At 43.6% G+C, this 24,274-nt stretch overlaps 1 long non-coding RNA gene across 1 annotated transcript in view; it reads left to right on the top strand.

Annotated features, from left to right (window-relative positions):
- LOC110257884 overlaps nt 1-24,274 on the top strand; it is a 254,974-nt gene that overhangs the window by 100,061 nt on the left and 130,639 nt on the right. The window contains exon 5 of the long non-coding RNA XR_002340900.1: nt 18,963-23,476. This is a non-coding gene — a long non-coding RNA (uncharacterized LOC110257884). The remainder of the gene's footprint in view (nt 1-18,962; nt 23,477-24,274) is intronic.

Genomic DNA, 24,274 nt, shown 5'->3' with positions numbered 1-24,274 from the left:
TCCTATGATAAACAATACTGGAAAAGGATATTTTAAAAGTGTGTATATATAATGGCATTGCTTTACTGTACAGCAGAAATTAACACAACATTCTAAATCAATAATACTTCAATAAAAATGAAAAATACGTAAACACTAAAAAATGCTGGCTGGTTGTGTTAAAAAAAAAAAAAAGGCATTTCTGTTTGTACAGATGGAAAGGACCAGTGACATACTGTGTGTGCTGTTGCTTCAGAGACAAATGGAGGCACCCTCTCTGCCCTACCACAGACTAAGGCATTACTAACCAGAAATGAAGAACTCAAGACAATCCATGCATACGTCAGTCAGCTAAATGTTTGCTTTAAAATACCCAGTCCTAGAGTTAAATTAACCTGGGGTACCTTATAATCAAGTGTCTTACGGAACAGGTATAAAAACACAGAACTATAGGGATAGTTAAGTGGCACAGGTATAGAAACACAGAACTATAGGGATAGTTAAATGGTAAGCAAAGATTAGACCTGGTGATAGGTAATCCGTGGAGGTAGGGAGTGTTAGCTTGTTTCCGAACCAGTGTGTTACAAAGTGAGTGAAGTTCAGAGGAGGCTGAAGGGCCAGCAGAGATGACATCAGATGTAACATGCTTGTACTTTTTTTCTCTTTATTTAAAAAGGCAGGCTCGGTCATTTCCAAGATACATGGAAACATTCTTTGCTCCTCAGCTAGGAGGGAATAAAACACAGCCTTGAAATGTGTGATAGAAAACCACCTGGTACGAAGTCTGTATGGTTTTTTTTCTCTATGAGTTTAACTTACTATCTGTCGATGCCCGGTTATCAGGAGGAAAATTCTCTTTCCCTGTGAAGTTTTAATGCAGAGCAAATTAGTTTAAACTGCAGCCAGTGATTGGGTTTAGATAAGGATGATTAAATCTGAAGGCAGTTCTGGGTCTGAGCTGGAGCATTTCTGTGGTGAAACAGCAAATGTAATATTTGCTCAGACGCTGCTCTTCGTTGGTTCCACGAAGAGACCGAAGAGACCGTGGGCTGGATTCCTTCGCAGCCTTGGTAGCAGAACACACCCACTCCATTTGAAAAATTTCTCTTTTAAAATATGCTTTGGGGTCAGCAGACGCCGATAGATGGCCAGTTAATCCACATTTTCTCCACATTTGATGTTGCCAGTCTTACCAAATTTTAGTGATTCAGTCATTCTGGTATGTAGTGGTTTTAATTTTCATTTCCTTGAGACGAAGCAAGTTGAGGACCCTTTAAAATATGTATATAATATATATAACATACAACATGAAGGTCACAATGAGCAAGAAAGATGTATAAAATACACATAATATATATAATATAAATGTGTGCCAATGCACATTGTATATAATAATATGTATATATATGAACAAATCAACGTATTTGTGTTATATAAACATTTCTATTTAAAATATTATGTGTGTGTGTGTGTGTGTGTGTGTATTTAGCTATTTGGATGTCTTTTTTTTTTTTTTCTTTTGGCTTTATTCCATGTATTCTTTTTACCCCAAGTACTTCTAAATGAAATAGTTGTACCAATAAGATGGAAAATCCAGTTTAGCAAAGAGAACTATTGCCTCTCCCTGCTGGTAAACCACACAGACCTGCATAAACCTTGTGACTTTGAAAGGGGAGAGAATGTTAGGTGAACAGCATGGCCCAGTTTTGCAAATGAGATTCCTGTCCTGGTCCCATCATTTGTTATAAATGCTACTCTGGGCATGTTATTCCATCTCTCCACACCTTTTTTTTTTTTTTTTAAATCCATAAAATGATCCAACAGGTTGCTGGAGGGTTGAATGAAGCAGAGCCTGTATTTCCCATAATGTGTATATTTACTTAGAATAGAATCTCATAACCAGCTACCTGGACTCATATACGTTTCTTTAACTACAGCTCGGAGTTACATGTAGGTTTCTTTAATTAAAGTCTGGGTAACAGAGTAAAGTATGAAATCGGAAACCCCTATCAATGGATTTTCCAGGAGTTATGTGTATTTCACAGATTTTGACAATTTTGAGGATAAAAGTTCCCTCTTTAGACACATGCTACCAGTTATGATGCCTGGACCACTGTGGTAGGACTCACTGTATAGGGCATGAAACTCCCAAAAGAAACCATAAATAACCCCAGGGAAGCAGGCGATGCTCTTGGAATCGCTGAAAGCAGAGAGCACCTCAAAATATAGATGGAAATATTTCTGTATAGGTTAAAAATCATCTTGAGAAGCATGTTTGGTCTGAAATCATGGAGGCTTACAAATAATGCCAGTAATAGTATTGCTACTTAATACAACAGCGTCCCTCTTTGCTCAGTCTGTTACTTAATCCACTTCAGGAGGTTTGGCTCCGTCTACCCACTGTGGTTTCAAAGGCAAGCAGATTTAATCAAGTTTCACCTTTTAGGAAAACCGCAGTAACGTCGGAAAAGGTGCTCTATTTTAAAAATTTATTTTATTGACGTATAGTTGATTTACAGTGTTGCCTTAACTTATGCTGTACGGCAAAGTGATTCAGGAATGTATATATTCTTTTTCATATTCTTTTCTGCTACAGTTTATCACAGTAAACTGTGCTGAACAGTAGAACCCCATTGCTAATCTGTTGTAAATGAAATAGTTTGCATCCCCTAGCCCTAGCCTCCCACCCGCTTCCCCCCACCCCCCTTGGCCACCACAAGTCTGTTCTCTGTGTCTGGGAGTCTATTTCAGTTTCGTAGATAAGTTCGTTTGCGTCATATTTTAGATTCTACATATATGTGATGTCATATGGTATGTGTCTTTATCTGCCTTACTTCATTGAATATGGTAATCTCTAGACCCAACCATGTTGTGCAGATGGCATTGCTTCATTCTTTTTTGTGACTGATATTCCATTATGTACATATATTCCACGTCTTCTTCATCCATTCCTCCGTTGATGGACATTTAGGTCTTGGCTCTTGTGAATAGTGTTGCTATGAACATAGGGGTGCATGGACCTTTTCAGTTTATAGTTTTGTCTGGATATATGCCCAGGAGTGGGATGGTAACTCTACTATTAGTTTTGGATGGCTGGATTACATGGTAACTCTACTATTAGTTTTCTGAGGAACCTCCACACTGTTCTCCATAGTGGCTGCACCAATTGACATTCCCACCAACAGTGTAGGAGGGTTCCCTTTTCCCCACACCCTCTCCAGCATTTGTTATTTGTAGACTTTGTAATGATGGCCACTCTGACCGGTGCGAGGTGGTACCTCATGGTAGTTTTGATTTAAATTTCTGAGCAGATGCTCTTGATGTCTAGAGGGGGTGTTTCTTGTGAGCATAATGGGGGAACCAGCAGGTGACACTGGCCAAGCATAGGACTGCGAAGAGGCTCAATGGAAGGGACTTTTCCAAAGACCTGCCCATCTTGCACCTGTACCGACAGCATTTTTACTCCATTTGGTGGTAAAGAACAACTCTAACAAAAGAGAGCACCTTGGAGGAATTCATCCAAAAAAATATAACTCATCTCAAAAATATTTCTCAAATAATAGAGTCCAAAAAAAAAAAAGCATGTAGCAATGTTGGTAGAGAGCGTGGGAGCACTGCTTTTCCATTTTCCCCTTGATCTTTCTTTCAGCTATTTACAAATGAAATTTTTATGCCAGAAACCAGTGAACCTTTTGTAGGTAAAAATATATCCCAATTCTTTTTCCCAAATTACCTTGAAAAGCTAAAGCCCGAGTTATACAAAGCAAACAATTGCCTGGTCAACTTGAAGAAGGGAGACCTTTAGGGAGGTCTCCCCACTTTCTCCTTCTGTGTTTTCACAGGAAGGTCAAGAACAGTTGAACTTTTAACTGAAGACTTTTCTATCGTACGTCAAGGGCTACTCTGGGTCATCACAATGAGACCTATTCAGTCCTGAACAGAGAATCCATAACGTTATAGGCCCATGCGTTCCGTGTCCTTTGCCTGTGTTTTTCTGTCTGAGTCACGCCAACGTTGATTACTGCCTTTAAGATCGAGGAATCAGTTACCACTAGGGCCCTTGGAGTGAAAGAGGACTTGCATCTGCCAGCTCAGGACCACCATCTGTTTGCTTTCTTTTGTTTCATCTTCAGAGGGAGGTCTTTTAAGACTGTCATGGGTTGCCCAATGTTGATGAAAGCAGTCCTCTAGACTTTGGCTTTTTTTTTTTTTTTTGTGCACAAAATAATGATGTATGCCCATGCGGTGGGACTCCATGTAATCACCCATGTTATCAAATCCCTTTTAACCTCCCCATTAAATATTAGAGCAGAGAGGGCCCCATGGTGACCTCCATAACAGAAGAGATAAAGGAGAAAATGCACTTACAGGAGACATTATAGAGGTTGCATGAATGGCTTGCCCCTAAAAGATGCTTTTTAGATACCCATGATGGGGTGTGATATCATGTAAGGATGGGTAGACAGCTCTGACAGGAGAGGACAGGCCACTCGCTGGTCGTGAATCTAGTCCTTCAAATTCTCCAGACGTCAATTCCATGATTGCAAGCCGGTGCTAACTCCTTAGAGCCATGTTGACATGAAAAAAAGCCATGGCAGGGGAGCCTGTGACACAGGATACAAACTCTTTGGCTCCACAATTTAATGGAGCCTCTTGCACTCATGGCCTTTTCACACACCCACCTTCTGCGTTGGTGGCATGGAATGAGAATATTTTAATCTACCTCGAATATTTTAATTTACCTCCCCAGTTCTCAGATGAGGCCCATACAGAAAATGCTCGTCTCATGCCTGTACACTGGGCATTAGAGAACATTCCTTGCTCTCAGTAAATATCTGTGGAGTGAGCAGAGAACAGATTGCACGATAAATTATTTCATATCAGATGCGCCAAAAGGATGAATAAACCTTCTATGTTTCCTACGAGTATGATTCAGAAAGTGTAGAGCTTTGTGGAAGAGACATACTTCTGCTTTATTGCATTTCTTTTCTTTTTCTTTTCTTTTTCTCTTTTCTCCCCTTTCCTTAAAGGGCCATACCTGTGGCATATGGAGGTTCCCATCTAGGGGTCAAATCAGAGCTGTAGGCCTACCTCCAAAGCAACAGCAATGCCATATCTGAGCTGCAACTTCGAACTACACTGCAACGCATGGCAACCCTGGATCCTTAACCCACTGAGCAAAGGCCAGAAATTGAACCCTCATCCTCACAGAAACAATGTCAGGTCCTTCACTGACTGAGCCACAGTAGGAACTCCTAGTGCCTGCTATCTAGATCACTCAACAAAAGCTATACTAAAACTATAGTTGACATTTTACTCTTTGCCCAATTATTTCATACAATTGCTAAGCAAGAGTGACCTCTGGGTCTAAATGGCACTCATCCTTCCAAATATTCTTCTGGGGACTTCCCATTGTGGTGCAGCGGAAACGAATCCAACTAGTATCCATCCATGAGGATGCAGGTTCGATCCCTGGACTCACTCCGTAGGTAGGGGATCCTGTGTTTCCGTGAGCTGTGGTGTAGGTCGCAGATGTGGCTCGGATCCTGTGTTGCTGTGGCTGTGGTGCAGGCCAGCAGCTGTAGTTCCGATTCAAGGACTAGTCTGGGAAATTCCATATGCTGCAGGTGTGGCCCTTAATGAAAAAAAAATTCTTCTGAGCTACATTTGCCCTCATGGTTATTTAATTTTTTGGCCATGCCCATGGCATGCTGAGGTTCCCAGGTCAGGGATCAAACCAGGGATCAGACCTGAGCTGCTGCAGTCACAACACCAGATCCTTAACCTGCTGTGCCACAAGAGATCTCTGATTTTATTTATTGAGTTGTAGGGCTATATCTTTAATAACCAGGGTCTCTCCACTGCGTTAGAAGCTCATGGGGTATTTCAGACATGTTTCTTTCTACTCTATCCCTGAGATGTAAGGCAGTATGGTGAAAGTGTAAGTGCTAATAATTAACTTACATTTTGTATGAGAAAAGTCCATAAACCTTCTTTTTTAATTCTCAAAGTTAAAAATATATATATAACAGCAAAAATGCAGAATTTAATATGTTCTTTGTTAAAAAGTGAAAATGTAGCATTATGGTACCACTTGTACGGGCCACGTAAAAGTGACGATAATTGCTATGCTTTTCCACTTAATGATATTTGATTCATTCTTTTTTATTTTATTTTTATCTTTAGGGCTACACCCACAGCATATGGATGTTCCCAGGCTAGGGGTTGAATCAGAACTACAGCGGTCAGCCTACATCACAGCCACCGCAATGTGGGATCTGATCTGTATCTGTGACCTGTACCACAGCTCACGGCAATGCTGGATCCTTAACCCACTGAGCAAGGCCAGGGATCAAACCTACGTACTTGTGCATACTAGTCAGGTTCATTACCACTGAGCCATTGTGGGAACTCTTTGACTCATTCTTAATATTTTTCCAAGATTTGTCTTGTGATGTGTTATCATTGGAATAAATTCATATTCTTGGTCATTGCGTGAAGCATGAATTTAACATTTCAGAGTCTGCTTCACCCTGCAACATTTAAAGGGAAATATGATCAAATATCTGGGGGCGGGGAATAGTGGGAATAGGCAAATAGAATTCCTACTCTCATCACTCCAGGGATTCAATTTTTTTGAGTTCCAATGAATTAAAATTTAGGCATTTGTTCTCAGACAAGCATATGAAATTTCCAAAGTGTTCAAATAAATTTAGTCAAAACATTTACAGAGGTTACATCATTCAGATGATGTAAAAATCACATTATATGTTTAAAAGCCCTCAGTAAAATAAAAAATAAAAATAGTTGTTTTCTTTGTGGCTCAGCGGGTTAAGAACCCAACATAGTGTCTGGAGGATGCGGGCTCAATCCCTGGCCTCACTAAGTGGGTTAAGGATTTGGCATTGCCTCAGACTGCGGTGTAGGCTGGTAGCTGCAGCTCTGATTCAACCCCTAGCCTGGGAACTTTCATGTGCTGCACGTGCAGCTGTAAAAAGAAAAATTTTTTAAATAATTTCAATAAAATTAAAATAGGGAGTTCCCTGGCGGCGCAGTGGTTAAGGGTGTAGTGTTGTCACTGCTTTGGCTCAGGTCATTGCTGTGATACAGGTTTGATCCCTGGCCCAGGAATTTCTGCGTGCCATGGACATGGCCTAAATAAATAAATATGAAAATAATCTTAGAGGACGAGGACCAAGAACCAGCACAAATTAGTTTATTGATGAGCAAGGGGAGATGAAACTCCCCTCTGGGTTCTGTGTGGTGAGACAGGGGCTTGTCTAGTTCTTTTCCTCGTGCCCACTGCCCACCATTCACGTGAACACCTGTCTGGGTGATAAAAATCAACCAACCCAGCACCACGGAGATCACACACCACAATTCTGTTCAGATGCCCCAGACCTGCATCAGCATCGATGCCCATATTCTGTACACTGCAGCATAAGTGCCCTGTAGAATTATTGAATGTCAAAGTTATGATGAAGCTCTAACCAGGTTCCTTCCATAAAATTCAAGAATGACTCCCTATCTATAAATGCCAGGCACCAGGATCATAAATCACAGAGGACGTAAGTCGAGGGAAATGGTACGTGCCCAAACAAAGCTGGTAAATTCACTGTCTCCTCCCGCTCAAATGAGTAATCAAAAAGAACCAATACTGGCAACGGTATCCAACTGGGAACTGTATCAACTGGGAACTGTATCAACTGGGAAGTGTATCTCGTCACTTATGATGGAGCATGATCATGGGAGAAAAAAAATGCATACGTGTGTGTGCCGGGGTCACCTTGCTGTACAGGAGAAAATGGACGGAACACTGTAAACCAGCTGTAATGGAAACAATAAAAATCATTATTTCAAAAAATAGAAAAAAGAGGACCATTTTATTATGAAAAAAGTCACTATTTTCAGCCATGAAACACCGCCTTGAATTCCAATGGGAACACTAAAGAAATTCCTGTGAAAGTGGGTGCCCTGTGTTATGAGTTAACATTGCTGTGAAAGGAGTGGACAATTCAGTTATGCAAAAGACAGAAACAGGGAATGCCAATTGGGAAGGAGGAGATGATAAAGGGCAGATGCTGATGTGATCTAAATGGAACCTATGAAAGTTCAGTAATTGGAAAAAAAAAATGTAAGGAGTTCCCCTCCTGGCACAGGGGAAATGAATTCAACTAGGAACCATGAGGTTGCAGCTTCCATCCCTGGCCTCGTTCAGTGGGTTAAGTATCCAGCATTGCCGTGAGCTGTAGTGTAGGTTGCAGATGCACCTTGGATCTGATGTTGCTGTGGTTGTGACGTAGACTGGCAACTGTAGCTCCGATTAGACCCCTAGCCTGGCAACCTCCTTATGCCACGGGTGTGGCCCTAAAAAGCCAAAAAAAAAAAAAAAAGAAAAAGAAAATTCAGTAATTGTATTCAGTGCTATATAGAGGATCTCCTACATCTGCTGTTGCTTTTTAAAGAAAATCTTTGATAATCCTCAGAGCTTTTACACATGCTGTTAATACATATGAACTTGTAGACCTTAAATCAGAACTGGTAGAACATATTAATACATCATAGTATATATCAAAGCATGGCATTCAGCAATATTAATAAAAAGTTGAGGGGAGATGTGTGATTGGACAGTTCAGTGAAAGAATAGAGAATCCTGAAATTGGCCCCAGTATGCATTGAAATTGTATTTTTAAATAGATAGCAATTCAAACCAATCCCAGACACCTAGAACACTCACCCACCCCTGTGTGTAATGTATCAAAAATAGCTAACAGTTTGTAGAGGTGGGGGAACACAAGCTCATTCCTTCCAACAAGGAAAAGTGTACCTAGGTGAAAGATTTAAGATAAAGGGGGGAAAAACACTCAGACGAGCAGGGATGGGATAATATTTGAAAACAACAATCTTGGAACACAGAAAAGAAACTCAGGGACTTGGGGAACAGACTTGTGGTTGCCAAGGGGGAGGGGGAGGAAGTGGGATGGACTGGGAATCTGGGGTTCATAGATGCAAACTATTGCCTTTGGAGTGGATAAGCAATGAGATCCTGTTGTATAGCACTGGGAACTGTATCTAGTCACTTTTGATGGAGCATGATCATGTGAGAAAAAGAATGTATATATGCATGTGTGACTGGGTCACTTTGCTGTACAGTAGAAAATTGACAGAACAACTGTAAACCAATATAATGGAAAAAAATAAAAACCATTAAAAAAAAAAATCTTGGCGTTCCCATTGTGGCTCAGCAGGTTGAGAACCTGACTAGTATCCAGGAGGATGTAAATTCAATCCCTGGCTTCATTCAGTGGTTAAGGATACAGTGTTGCCATGGCTGTGTCATAAACCAGTAGCTGCAGCTCCAAGGTGAACCCTAGCCTAGGAACTTCCACATGCCATGGGTGCAGCTATAAAGAGAAAAAGTAAAAATAGAAATAAAAATATGCCTGCTTTTGAAAGAGTTTTTTTTTTTTTTCAATTTTATGAGAGACCAAGATCCCAGCAGAAAGAATGGACCAGGGATGTGAATGATACTTCACAGAAGAATAAATAAATAAATACTGTTTGCTCAGAAAAATAGGAAAAATTGCCCAACCACATTCATAATATTAACAGGAATGTTAAAACAATGAGATATAGAGATGTAGATATAGAGACGTGCCAGGGTCATCTTTTTACCCTGTTGTTTTGAGGACGCTCAAAGGATTCGGAAATATATACAGTATCGGCAAAGAAGTAGGAAAACAGGAGCTCTTAGTGGAGATGTAAACTGGCCTGATCTCTTTAGGAAACTATGTGGTCTGGCAATTCAAGTCTGGTTATTCATGCTGGCCTTAGAGTCAGATACGTGCACGCAGCTCAGCAAAGAGGCTCATTTTGACGCGATTTATAATACCAAGGACGTGAAACCACCTCAGTGGACCTGATTGGGGATTAGTCAAAGAAAGTATGATTCCTTCCCCCCAAAAAGATTCCTCTGATGCAGTGCTGTATCTGGGATGAAACGGAAAGTTTTCCTAGATCAGCTGTTTAAAGAGACGTCAAAATGCAGAGGAATGTGTATAGTATCTACCCCTTGTGGAAACATAATATGTATAAACGTATATATGCATCCATCCGTATAGACACATCCGCACCTGTACACAGGCTGTGGGTCTTGGGTCATGTCCGTGTTTTTATTCACTGCACGCCCCTTTTTTGTTTTGAGAGTTTTCCTGCGATGGATGTGCATTCCCTTTATTCTTAAAAATCAAGTTAAAATTGAAAAAAAAAAAAACAGAGGAAAGCCGAAAAAAGAAATGAGTCACCCACATCACCTGACTTTCTTTACCGTTTGCTTTCTCACAGGGTCACCTAGTACCGCCTTTTACAGCTAAATGAAGGCTGACAGCCCCTGGGATCTTCCCCCAAATAAATACCGTGTAGTTACTGGGCTATAAACGACAACGACAATTAATCTCACGTCCATCCAGAGTGAATTCATAATTTAGTATTTCTTTGACAACTCAAGGAGATGTATTAGGAATTTGCACAGCCACAGCCTTGCCGTCACGGCCATCAATCATTGTGGTACCATAGAGGCACTTGAGTCTAGGGTAAAAACGGGAAAGGAGTGTCTTTGGAAAGAACGCTAAGGAAAGCATCGCCTCCTGATGTTGTACTCTAGCTTTTTAAAATTTCCACTGATAATTTCCATATTAACTTTATGATCCCTTTACCATTCCATTGAGAGTGAGGCGCTATCATCTGACACCTGTCATGTATTCTATCTATAATCTGTCATCTCTCTACCTATCTATCATTTACTCTATGTATCTATCATCAATTTATCATCTATCCCCATCTATCTGTCTATCTATCCATCCATCCATCCCTATCTATCTATTCATCTGTCTATCTATACCTATCTATCTGTATCTATATATCTGTCTCTATCATCTGTCTATCATCTATCTACCTATTTATCTATCTGTCTGTCTCTATCTATTTATCTATCCGTCTGTCTCTCTATGTCTACCTATTTATCTGTCTATCTGTCTGTCTATCACCTATATATTTATCTATCTCTATTATCTATCTACATCTAACTATCCGTGGTCTACACCATATACTGTTTGGCCATGAAATGTGTAACAGACATTCTGCCTCATGATTTTACAACCACATTCTTGGCCATAATGATTCGGTACATGTCAGAATGAGATCCTGTGCTGGTTCGCAGGAATTGCCCAGGCCATAAAGAGATCACGTCTGACTGCTCTCAGTTCCGTGAAGAATGACGTAGAGACGCCCAGCACACCGTGACCGTGACCACAGCCCAAACTGACCACCAGGTGCCTCTGCTCCCTCCTCTTTATGATGCACATATCGCCTCCTGCCCAATCTCTCCTCCTAATACAGAGTGTCCCACACCTCTGTACTTCCATAACAAGGCTAGCAAATGAGAAGCTAAGAAGTAAGCAGCTCAGCCTCTCACGAGCCTCCCCGGCCATCACAGTACATGTGCTTGCATCTTCTCAAGCAATGGTGGTTCCTTTCAAGGAGTTTTTTGAGCTTGATGGCCTCTGTTGATTCTGCAGAGCCAGTGGCCGACAGGGAGATGGAGACTGCAGCTGAGGAGGGGATTGGCTGGGGTGGGGCTGTGTGAAGGTTCCCCTGGATTTGCTCTCTGGTCACAAGCAGAAATAGGCCATGCCTTTCCCTGCATCTAGATGACAAACAGGGGACCATCCTCTCATCCAGCCCTGAACTTGGAGGAGGCAGAAACAGATCTGACATACCTCTGAGGAGGCAGAGGAGTTGGCCTGGCTGTTGGAGATGGGAGATAACAGCAGGTAAGGGCATCACAGATTGCAGAGGGTAGGCTGGGTACCAGACGGCAGAGGGAGGAGGGCCTGGGTACCAGACCAAAGAGGGAGGAGGGCCTGGGTACCAGACGGCAGAGGGAGAAGGGCCTGGGTACCAGACCAAAGAGGGAGAAGGGCCTGGGTACCAGACTGCAGAGGGAGGGCTGGGCAGAGGAGGTGAGACTCACCCACCCTTCCTTCCTTCCTTCCTTCCTTCCTTCCTTCCTTCCTTCCTTCCTTCCTTCCTTCCTTCCTTTCCCTCCTTCCTTCCTCCCTCCCCTTCCTCCTTCCTTCTTTTCCTTACATATTTCCTTTCCTTTCTTTCTCTTCCTTCCTTCTTTCCTACCTTCTTTCTTTTCTCCTTCCTTCCCTTCTTTCCTCCTCTCCTTCCTTTATTTCTTCTCGTCCCTTTTCTTCTCTTCTTCTCCCTCTCCCTCCCTCTCCTGTCTGCTGGCTTGTTTTTGTCCTTATCACTCGCTTGTCTTGCTGGGACCTTTCAGAGGAACCTAGAACTGGTTTTTCAGAAACTGCCCTGGTCATAGGACAGAGCGGGAAGGTAAGAGAGGGATGGACAGGGTTCAGGTGCAAAACTCTTTCTGAGCGAGAAGAGAGAGCTGTTCAGGCAGAAGCAGTAACTTGTAGAAACTCATGGGAGGAACAGAACATTCTCGCAGGAAACCCAGAAATCTTTAACCCAGACACAGAGCTGAGACTGGAGCCTTAGGGGACAGACTGACCATCCACAGGACAGCAGACTGGTGTTCCTGGCTTGCTCTGCCAAAATCGCCTTCTGGATTTAAACCCTTCTCCACAGTTCATGCCCCCAGCCCATCAGGGGGTCCACAGGGCAATGTGCAGCTACAGAAAAGCATCCCCAGTTTTTGTAACATCTCCTGAAAGCTGTTTACTCTCCTTGAAGTTAAGAACTAAAGAAAATGCAACGCAAATGAAAGACGTATTTGCCGGACACCCAACAATGGCAAGAAACCAGCTCTTTCATTGCAAAATAATAAGAGGAAAAAAAATATTTGCTTAGGCTCTTGCTTTTGTGACTGACACACATTTGGAAAGTGGCGTCTGAGGTCACTGTGTGAACTTCCCAGGCTGCCAGTCCCATTTAGAACCGTGACAATGCAGCCTGTGTTTGATTCCGCCGCCCCGCTGAGTTTGATCTCCCCCCACTCCCCCCACACTGCATCTCACGTCTCAAGAGTCACTGAGTTTGCATTCACCATCCGGCTTCCTGCTTTTCAACTCTTTCATCTGGTACCCTCCATCCATCCCCTAAGGCCCGCATTCAAGGCACCAACTTTCTGAAGATGCCCGAGCTTCCTTAGGAGAGTTAATTCCTTCTCCTGGCTCCACAGAGCCTGGGATCGCCCTGGGGTTAAATCAGCTGGGTTTGCAGTGTGGGCTTTCTTCCTCCACCAGAGTTCACGCATCGCCTGATATGTTATTTTATTTTATCTTGTTTATTGTAATTACCTTTGTGCCCTCAGCTCCTGGGACACCCCTGAGGATTTTTAAAGGTTCTCTAAAGCAAAACCAAAGCAAAAAAAAAAAAAAAATGGAATTAGAGGACAGAAACTGTTTTTAGGGGAGTTCCCATCATGGCACAGTGGTTAATGAATCCGACTAGGAACCACGAGGTTGGGGGTTCGACCCCTGGCCTTGTTCAGTGAGTTAAGGATCCGGCATTGCTGTGAGCTGTGGTATAGTTTGCAGACGCGTCTTGTATCCCACGTTGCTGTGGCTGTGGTGTAGGCCGGCGGCTACAGCTCCGATTAGACCCCTAGCCTGGGAGCCTCCATATGCCGCAGGAGCGGCCCTAGAAAAGGCAAAAAAAAAAAAAAAAAAGAAAGAAAGAAAGAAAGAAAGAAAAGGAACTGTTTTTAAACATTCTAGGCATTGCAAGGATCCCACACACACGTCAGATTTTAGTGTAAAGGACCAAGGGAGCCAGGGCTCCTGTGAATTCTCTTGGGATGCTTCCTTCACCGTGAGTCCGAGTTCGGTGTCTGCAGTCCAGCACTGTTTCTCAGCCTTGAGTTGACAGTTGAGGTTGGGCCATCCTTGGCTGTGGGGTGTCCTGTGCATTGCAGGATGGTAGGCAGCCTCCATCCACCAGAAAACAGCAGGAATCAACCTCCCCCTGGGTGTGAGAACTAAACATGTCTTCAGGCCCTGCCAGGTACCCCCTTGAGGCCAGGGGTGGGGGGGCACACTCTCCCCAAGGTTGAGAATCATTGATGTTCCCTATGTCTTTTTTCTTTTTTAAAATGTACCTAAAAGTGACTCTTAAGAAAGGCAAGGGAGTTCCATTTGTGGCTCAGTGGGTTAAGATTCTGACTAGTGGAGTTCCCTTCATGGCTCAGCAGGTAATGAACCTGACTAGCATCCTTGAGGATGCGGGTTCCATCCCTGGCCTTGCTCATCCTTGTTAGCTGGGGTGTAGGTCGCCGACACAGCTTGGATCCTGCGTTGCTACGGCTGTGGTGCAGGCAGGCAGCTGCAGCTCTGATTCGACCGCTAGCCTGGGGGAACTTCCATATGCCTTGGGTGTGGCCCTAAAAATAAAAAATAAAAGTGTGTGTTGGGGAGAACAGCATCTATCAAGGAAAGATTAAGGTAGATGCAGTTTATTTGTTAGACATTGCTGGTCCAAAGCTCATCTTTCTTCTCTCAGGAGGAGAGGGAAAGAAATAGGATTAAGCAGAGGCATTTCCAGCCCAAGGGGCTGTACTTTGGGTGCAGATTCAGAAGTGTTCTGTGGGGTGAACAGCTGTGAGTGGGGGTCAGTGAGTGTCTCTTTCCTCTGCCCCCCCCAAAGACGTACACCTCTCTCTTCTGGTATATCTTGCAAATAGTCTAGGTCCTGGATCCTGGCTGCTTTCTGGTCCAAGGCACAGATCAGGGTTTGAACCTGACTCGAATGGACAACCTTGGTGGTCTGAAAGCCAGATCCCACCTCCTTGGGGTGAAAGGTATTAGTCACAGCAACCAGAGAAGCTTCCTCTCTGAAATCACTGCTCCCACCCTTCTCACTCTTGACTTGGTGGTTTAGGGGGAGTTACCTGCTCATTGCTGCTTTGGTTACCTTGTTATTAATAGCAAGTCAGCAACAGGAAAAAGGAAAGAAATGCTGGGGCTTGTCTCCATCTCCACTGAGACACAATGTTACTCTGTTGAAATATTTCATATTAGTTCATGGATTAAAATCAAAGGTCATTGTGTGAATCTGGACTCTCCAGAGAGAGACAATAGGATATATAGAGAACTATCTATCTATCTATCTATCTATCTATCTATCTATCTATCTATCTATCATCTATCTATCTATCATCTATCTATCTATCTATCATCTATCTATCTATCTATCTATCTATCTATCTATCTATCTATCCATCCATCTGTTACTTATCTATCATCTGTCTTTCCATCCATCTATCCAGCCAGCCAGCCAGCTAGCCAGCCAGTTCACCTATCTTCTTTGTCTATCTATCCATCTATCTATCATCTGCCTACCTGTCCATCTAGCCATCCATCCACCCATCCATCCACCTACCTATATGTCCATCTGTCTATGCATTTATAGAGAGAGGTGCATAGATATACAGATATGTGACATCATACATACAGAGTGTGTGATCTCACATGTATACACATATAAATTGTGATGGTTATAGCTTACGGAGGTGACCCAGGGTACGGCATCTTCTTTGGAAATAGACACATGATTTATGCAGTCGTGCCACTGTGTTCTTTGCTTGTCCTTCTAGTTAATGAGACCTTCAAAAGTGCTCAAGGACAATAGCAAAATCTTTCTCTCTATCTCCCGTGTATGTGTGTATCATATATACAGAGTGAAATAATTGACATTGTAAGGGTTTGATATAAGTTCCTTGGTGATAAATGCAATGTGCTAATTCAATGCTTTTTTTCCTTTTTTTTTTTTTTTTTAGGGCTGTACCCATAGCTCACGGCAACCCTGGATCCCCGACTCAGTGAGCAAGGCCAGGGATCGAACCCACATCCTCATGAATACCAGTCAGGTTCATTACCCACTGGGCCATGAAAGGAACTCCTCAACGCATTTTAAATTTAACTTTTATTTTACATTGCTGTGTAGTTGATTTACAGTATGGGGTTAGTTTCAAGTGTACAGTAATGTGAGTTATTTATACATACACATATATCTGTCCCTTCTCAGATTCTTTTCTCATATAGGTCATCACAGGATACTGAGTAGATTTCTCTGTGCTATGTAATAGGTCCTTGTTGATTATCTAGTTTACAGAGAGTGGTTCAACACATATGTTTAAACTAAAAAGTGGCACTATTGTAAATGTGGCTGACAAAATTCCAAAATCCTCATTATTTCCCGTTTGTAGGATGAGAAAAATTGGTCTCAAAATGTTACTCCCTGTCTCCCATACTCATCAAGTCTGTTTTGAATTAATGGAGGTTCACTGCCAGCTTCATTAAATATGACAAAGGTATCTATAGAAATAAGAAACTCATGATGGCATTTTATTGAAACTTTGCAAAATGTTCAGATCATTTCAAAATGTCAGACACAAACAAAAAGCCTAAGCATTTGAAACATTTCTATCTGCAAGCCATCACTGTACTTGGAAGCCATAATTGATTGTAATTCAATATTCTTATGAGTAATCCCATTTATTCTGAGGTTAGAACCAATTCTGTATTCAGTGGAATCTTGGATTTATTTATTTTTTTTCTTCTTGAAGAAACTCATTCCTATTGGTCATGAATATTTATGGTTATATGTTACCTAAAATCACAAAGTACCTCAAGTTTGAAATTCTGGATTTTAAGGATCATTTCAGGCTACAGGAAAACAATAGGGACTTGTTGGAAGGATGTAAATTATACCAATTTTCAGAGCATATCCAGAATGTTGGGGAGCTTACATCACTGGCCTCCTAATTTGTACATGACCTCATGTCACACTTTCATTAGAGAAAGATTTTTCTGATCACTGTGGGTCTTTGTAGTTCCACATGAATTTTAGGATTTTTTTTTTTCACTTTCTAAAAAGAATGCCATTATGGAGTTCCCATTGTGGCTCAGCAGTAACAAATCCAACTAGTATCCATAAGGACGTGGCCTTGCTCTGTGGGTTAAGGATCCGGTGTTGCCATGAGCTGTGGTGTCGGTTGCAGGTGCAGTCTGGATCCTGCATTGCTGTAGCTGTGGTGTAGGCTGGCAGCTGTAGCTCTGATTCATTTGGAACTTCCAAATGCCGTGAGTGCAGCCCTAAAGGAAAGAAGAAAGAAAGAAAGAAAGAAAGAAAGAAAGAAAGAAAGAAAGAAAGAAAGAAAGAAAGAAAGAAAAAGAAAGAAGGAAAGAAAGGAGGGAGGGAGGGGGTAGGAGGGAGGGAAGGAGGGAAGGAAGGAAGGAAGGAAGAAAGAAAGAGTGCCATTGAATTTCTATAGAGATTATACTGAACCTGTAGATCACTTGGCTGGTATGGCCATTTTAAACAATATTATGTCTTCCAATTGATGAACATAACTATCCTTCCATTTATCTGTGCTTTCATTCATTGCCTTCATTGATATTTTATCATTTCTCGTGTACAAAACTTTTATCTCTTTGGTTAATGTATTCCTATGTTGTTGTTTCTGATGGTATTTTTTTTAAAATTATTGTTGATTTATAAGGCTGTGCCAGTTTCTGCTGTACAGCAAAGTGACCCAGTCATACGTATACATACATTCTTTTTCTCATTTTATCTTCCATCCTGTTCTATTCGAAGAAATTGGATATAGTTCCCTGTGCTGTATCTTAGGTCTGATGGTATTTTCAATGAGATTTGTTTTCTTGATTCTCTTTTGGGATAGCTTATTAGTTGTGTATGGAAATACCACTGATTTTTGTGTGTTGATTTTGGATCCTGCAACTTTATGGCATTTATCAGTTTTAAGAGTTTTTGTTTCGTTTTGGTTTGGTTATGTCTTTAGGGTTTCCTCCTTAGGCAATCATACCCTCTGCAGTAAGTGATCATTTTTTTCTTTCTTCCCAATTTGGATGCCCTTTATTTCTTTTTCTTGTATAATTGCTGTGGCTTGGATTTCTAGTCCATTGTTGAATCAAAGTGGTCAGAGTGGATATCCTGTCTTGAACTGCATCTTAGAGGAAAAGCTTTCAGGTTTTCATTGTTGAGTATGATAGTAGTTGTGGGGTTTTAATGTTTGGTATTTAATGTGCTCATGGAATTCTAAGGGTATATGAAATATTCTGTTTTGTCTAGAAAATGCTTACAGAATTCAAAAGATAGAAAGAGCCATAGCTATAAGAAGTCACATCTAATCTATGGAGAAAGTCCACGATCCCACTGTGTATATTTTTGCTTTTCCTCCGTCAATTGACATACGTCTTGGACTCATGCTGTATGAGCACCTTCTAACTGGGGGGCAGGTCTCCACCCCACCCACGCCCCAGAGACGAATGGGACATCAGAAGTTTGCTGAAGGTATAGTTACAACTCCTTCCCTCAAAAGACCCATCCTGGGAATTGCTTTAGTTTCTAAAATCATTATCCTCTTTCTCGGAGGCATCTTATCTCATCGTTCCTTGAAATCACACTCCAGGAGAGAGAAACAGGCCTTCTGGGAGAGCTCCTATCTCTATTTTTATGATGTTCTAATATACATTTTAAAATTCTTCCCCACCTCTCAAATTACATGGAGTTTTATTATTTTTAGCCTCACTGGAAATATTCTCATTTGGATTGCATATTTGAAGAGGGTATATGGATGCCCAAATGTAATTTATTTCCAATTTATATGCTTTTGCAGAAAAAGAATGTCAAGAATGGTCAAAATCACAGGTATTACATTATAAATATGATACTCAGAGCAATTCTACCTGTTTCTTGTGTGTATATAAACTGAAGAGATAGGGTGGGTGTGTATGTGTGTGTGTGAGAGAGAGAGAGAGAGAATGTCTTATCAGAAACATGTAATTTCATTATTTTTAAAACTGAATGTCAATATTCAAGATTTCCAAGCTTCTCCTCACTTCGCCTTGTATCATAATTAAGTCAAAAACAAGACTTCGCTTGTGAATTCCAATGACCTGGCATTGCCCTAACAGTTTCCTGCCTCTCCCCAGCTGCCCCTCACACTCAGAACAGTACATCTAACTTCCGCCTGCCTGCTGTTATGTGGTGCTCCTGTGTCCGAGAACTCCCTAAGCACACAGATGCAAATACTCCCCATGGTTTCCATGTGAGATGAGGGGAAAGACAGCCGAATGGAGCCCTTTGGATATAACCAGATGAGCAAACACATCCCATTCGCTGAGTGCCACCCCGTCGTTATCAGAGAGATAATGTAATTTCGCGTGCATGGTCTTTGACTCGCGCCATGCCTGTCATCAGTAATAAGCCCAACAGGTTTTATGTAACCCACACTGCTGGGTCTGCGAAGCATTTCTGAGACCTCACAAAGACTGGAAGACTGAGATGTGGAACCCAGGGGCATCGCTCTTCTTGTGGACGGGATGGAAAATAAACTTTTCAGCATCTTTTGGGAATGTTCTGCCCCCTCCAATCATCCAGACATTCACTAGGGCAGCATAGCTGTGCGGCTCCCAGGATGGGGTGCTGGAAACATGTGGATCTGGAAAGCAGGAGAACAGCTGGGACTTGTCCGGCTGAGTAAACTGGCCTTGCTTCTCTTGGACACGTCAAGGAAAAGTTCATAGCAGGAGCTGACTCTGCGGGAGGCGAAAGATAAGGCGACTTGTCACTCCCGGGGTAAAGCAGAGCTCCCCAAGTGCACATGAACAGTAAGACTCTTAGGGGTCAAAGGAGGGGGGCAGGCCATAATAAGTCCTGTTGGCTGCCCCTAAACCCTCTGTTCTGGGATCCGTCTGTGCCAAAAATGTGCATGCATATTGGGGAGGGCCCTGGGTCCAGTCTGTGGAAAGTAACATAATATCTTTTCTAATCAAAGGAAATCTTGGTGACTCCATTTTGCTCTGGTTTCAGCCGAAACGCCTTCCTGCAACCCCCCTCCTCTTTCCCTCTTCTCCCAAGAACAATTTGCTTCAATGAGCCAACTGGGAAGAATGTGTGCCCTGACCTGACCCATGGGAAGGGGACAGGTACATCACCTGCATTAGGGACAAATAGGGGAGGGTCCTTTGTTCGGCACACATGCTTTTTGGAGGACCCATGCCCTTCTGCAGAAGTAAAGAGCCTTGTCGAGATTTCTCCTTGTCCATGTGTCTCATGTTCTGACACTGATGATCGGGCCATGTCCCCAACAGGTCAGATGTGAGAAATACAACAGGATAATTGGCCAAAGGAAAACAGAGACCTGGAAGAAACTCCCCGTATAGGTGGTTTAAATCACCTCCCTGGCTTGCTCCTCATTCATGGGGAATGCCTGCACCCTCATTCCTCCTTTGGCTGTGTGTCACTGCTTTGCTTCTGCCTTAGATAAATAAACTTCTTCTCTGTGCTCTCTCACAAGTTGTACTGTGTCTCTAATAATACACTTTGTACCTGTGTTACAGGCTTTGCCTCCTTGAAACATTCTTGCTTTCAAGAGGGGGCAAGAATCAGAGTGAGTCTGCTCTCAGCCTCTTGCTGGTCTGGTGGCCAGGATTTCTGGTTTTCACCCAGGCTGCCCAGGTTCCACTCCTAGTGGGAATTAAGATCTCGCTCCAAGCCATTGCTCACTGCTTTCTCTCTGAGATCAGTCTGATCCTCTGGAGCCAATAATGACATTTCCTGGAGTCAAGGGACAAGCAATCAGCTGGGGTACCTTTGCTCCCATTGGCTTCTGGCGGGGAGACCATCAGCCTTGATTCGAGGTCCTCCCCTGGGCAGCTGGCAGCCTTGAGACCCCGTGCAGCTGACTGCTCTCTGCTAGGTATCAGCTGCTGTATCGCATGGCCAGCCTTTCCCCATTTTCAAGCACATACTTCATCTCTGTGACCAAGGATTCAGAATAAAGGGCAGATTTCCAAATTGCCAGTCTCTTTAACAAACCATTTAAAAGTTATGTGTTTGATTCTCCTAAGAAACAGCATCATATCCATTTTCTACAAGGATCATATACTCTGTAGCACTGCTCACAGAGATGAAAGAGTAAATGTTTCATTGTAACCACAGGCAGAGGTGTGGCGCAGGTACCTCGGTGGTGGTGGTGGTGGGGGGTGTTGTTAGAAATGAGAAAGCTGGAGACCACACTCCTGAGCATCTTAGCAGGCCTGGGGTTGCGCCCAACAATTTGCATTTTTGGATTTCCCTTGTGGTCCTGGGGGTTAAGGATCTGGGTTGTCTTGCAGCAGCACAGGTCACTGCTGTGGCACAGGTTCATGATGCCTGGCCTGGAAACTTCTGCATGCAAAACAAACAAAGAAGCACACAAAACCCAAGAAAGAATTTGCATTTCCAACAGGTTCCCAGGTGGGGCTGATAGGCTGATATCCAAGCCTCCTTCTGGAGAACGTTTGAGAAGGTCTCTCTCCCATTATAACTGAATCATTACACTCAACAGCTGAAATAATTCAGTGTTTCAATCTGCTGATCCATCATGATTCACTTTATGTAGGGGTTCTGATCACAGTTTTATTGTGTCGTTATCCACGCCTTGGTATTTGACCGTATTTCCTCTCTGGCTTGGATAAACGAGAATTTAAGAGCAGAATAAAACCGGTGTAGGCTCCCCTCCTGATGATGCCCTCACAGCCATTATTTCTTCTTAGACGTTGGTAAGTAGAGGTTATTTATCCCCTTATTAAAATTAATTTAAAAATCCCTCCTCCCTTGTTTGAAAATGATGGCATACTTTAGAGAGGTCTCTGCCTGGACATAAGAGGCACCTGTCAGGTCTCATGGCTCACAGGTGCCCTTGGTAGTGGCCCACACACCCGCAGGGCAGCTTTTACCTGTGCCTGGTAACCCAGGGGTCTGCAGAGATGTCACGGGGACCTCCCACTCCTCCCAAGGGGTGTGCCTGCCAAGGTTTGCTCTTCCCCACAAAATCTCCCCCCCCCCACTTGTCGCTCTCGGAATTTCCGTCTTTTATTCGATTACCAAGTCTTTTTATTCAATAACTGAAACAAAAAGTTAAAATTGAATGACCTCTGGGAGGTGAGGTAGCGAGTAAAAGATATGACGGCTACACCACAGGACTGTATTTATTTTTTAGGATTGCTGCCAAGAGTGACGAGAAGCAGGTGTCTTTAAACCACAGGCCTTCATCCTCCCCATTGTCGCAAGGTGTCCCAGGGCCAGGGCCCCTCCAGAAGCTCCAGGGGAGGGTCCTTCTGAAACCAAACACAGCCCTGTGGGGCTGCTGGGCATACAAGCCTTTCTGTGTCCCCCATTTCTTGTTCTTAGGAAATGGGCCTCTCTCTGAGGCTCCAAGACCTTCCCTGAGTTCCCAGGGGCAGGTTCCTCTCCCAGGGAAGGGAGAGGAGGCAGAGACCAGGGAGGAGCCATCAAGACACAATAGCACCGCCGTGGGGCAGGTCCTGGTTCCCTCTCGAGGGACAAAAGCATCTTATACACCTAAGAGAGAAGTTACATTCCTCATGCTTCATTTAGAAATGAATACTTAACTGCAGCCTAAACACCGTCACCTGTGAACTAAGGATGAGGCTCCCTGAGCTCAGTGGCCTGTGGGTTGAAGATGAAGAGCACATGATGTTTTTCGGGAGCTTCCCTAGTTTGTTCTCATCTCTGATCCATATGCCCTTTTCTCAAGGGCTGTTGTTCTCGTCGATAACCCAACAGACCCCCACCAGAATCAGAGTGAGATCTCCTGACTCCAGCTTTGAGGACTAAGATCCCCCCAAAGAAAGAACACATGTTTGTCCCACTCCTCATTCCTATCTGAAAACTTGTTTTTCTCCTTTTTACATTAAAACTCCTTGAAATTCTTTCCAATGCAGGGGTGGGGGGAGGGGCATAATCTTTAGGGCATTAGCCTGCCGGGACCTTCCTTTGCCTTGCAAAGTAATAAAGCTATTTTTCCTCTCCTTTACCCAAAACTCTGTCTCTGCATTTCAGTTCGGCACTAGCAGACAGAGGCCCAATTCTGGCAACACTTCCTGCCTCTTCTAGCTTCTGGGGGTTCCAGGCAGCCCTGAGCTTGTGGCTGCCTCTGTCTGTACCTGGCTTCTCCTCTGTGTCTTTCATTACAGGGAAACTTAGTGGATTTGGGGCCGATCCTCAGCCGTGAGGATCCGGTCCCTCACACGAGCTCATAACACCCTGGCAATTTCCTGAAGGAGCATCTTTTGTTATTCATAAGAAACCTGAGCACACCTGAGTTCTTGCTAATGAGGTTTATGCTAATGAAGTGGGGCTGGTTGCCGGAGGAACCAAGCACGTGATTAGAGGGTTTAGCGCTGCCCCCTACCCCAGCGCTGGCGGAGGGACTGGGGTGAGAGTGAGTCAGGGAGGGACAAGGCTTTCATCAGTCATCCCTGGTGGACCCTCCCAAGAAAACCCTAAGGGGTTCCAAGAGCCTCTCATTGGGGAAGTGTCCACAGTTGGGAGGGTGACGCACCCCGAACTCCACAGAGACTGAAGCTCCTGGATCCCACCTCTCGCACACCTGGCCCCTACTTCCTCATCTGCCTGTACATCCCTTTAGGATCCACAGGTAAGTCACGCATTTCCTTAGTTCTGTGACAAGGGGGCCGTGGGGACCCTCCCTCTGTAGCCGCATTGGACGGAAGTGTGGGAGACCTGGCCCCCCTTTGCGATTGGTGGTGAAGTGCCGTTCGTCCTGGGGCGCTGGGCCCTTCCCTGTGGTGTCCGTGCCAACTCTGGGCAGTTTCAGAGGTGAATAGAATTGTAGGACACCCAGCTGGGGTCCGAAGGAAAATGGATCATTGTTGGGTGTGGAAAAGCCACACGATGGGTGTCAGAAGCACTAGGTGTAGACAAACAGTCTTCTTTGAGCAATTGAAACAGTTATACGCCTTTGGAGCGGACACCTCCTCCTGGCGGACCCCTCTGCTCTGGGCCTTTTCCCAGTTACCCATCCTTCTCCCTGTAATCAGAATTCTCTAAAACACGAATTAGATCGTCTCCCTATGTGCTTAAAATGCTTGGCGGTTTTCATGGCTGTTAGAAAAAGGACAAATGGCCTCACCTGCCCTGCGGACGGAGGCGGGGCAGCTGGTGGGGGGCGGGCACGGATGTGGGAACACGCTTTGGGGCTGGTGGAAATCACCTCTCACGTGCTACATGTCCAGCTTAAACTCCATGTTCTAGTGCTTCACGGCCTTGACCGTGTGTTCTTATTACGTACGTCTGACATAGCAAAGCGGTTACAGTACTTGGGGACTAATCAGCGTGCCCAGCCATCTAAGAGTGGCGCCGTTTGCTTTCGCAAGGCTGACAGTGCTGGCATCTGTCAATAAATCCAGTGTTGCCTTGTCATTTCCAACAGGTG

This window comes from Sus scrofa, chromosome Y, assembly GCF_000003025.6.
Source record: "Sus scrofa isolate TJ Tabasco breed Duroc chromosome Y, Sscrofa11.1, whole genome shotgun sequence".
In the NCBI taxonomy this organism is placed as follows: Eukaryota; Metazoa; Chordata; class Mammalia; order Artiodactyla; family Suidae; genus Sus; species Sus scrofa.
The sequence above is the reverse complement of the archived record's forward strand: the minus strand, read 5'-3'. Positions and strand labels throughout refer to the sequence as shown.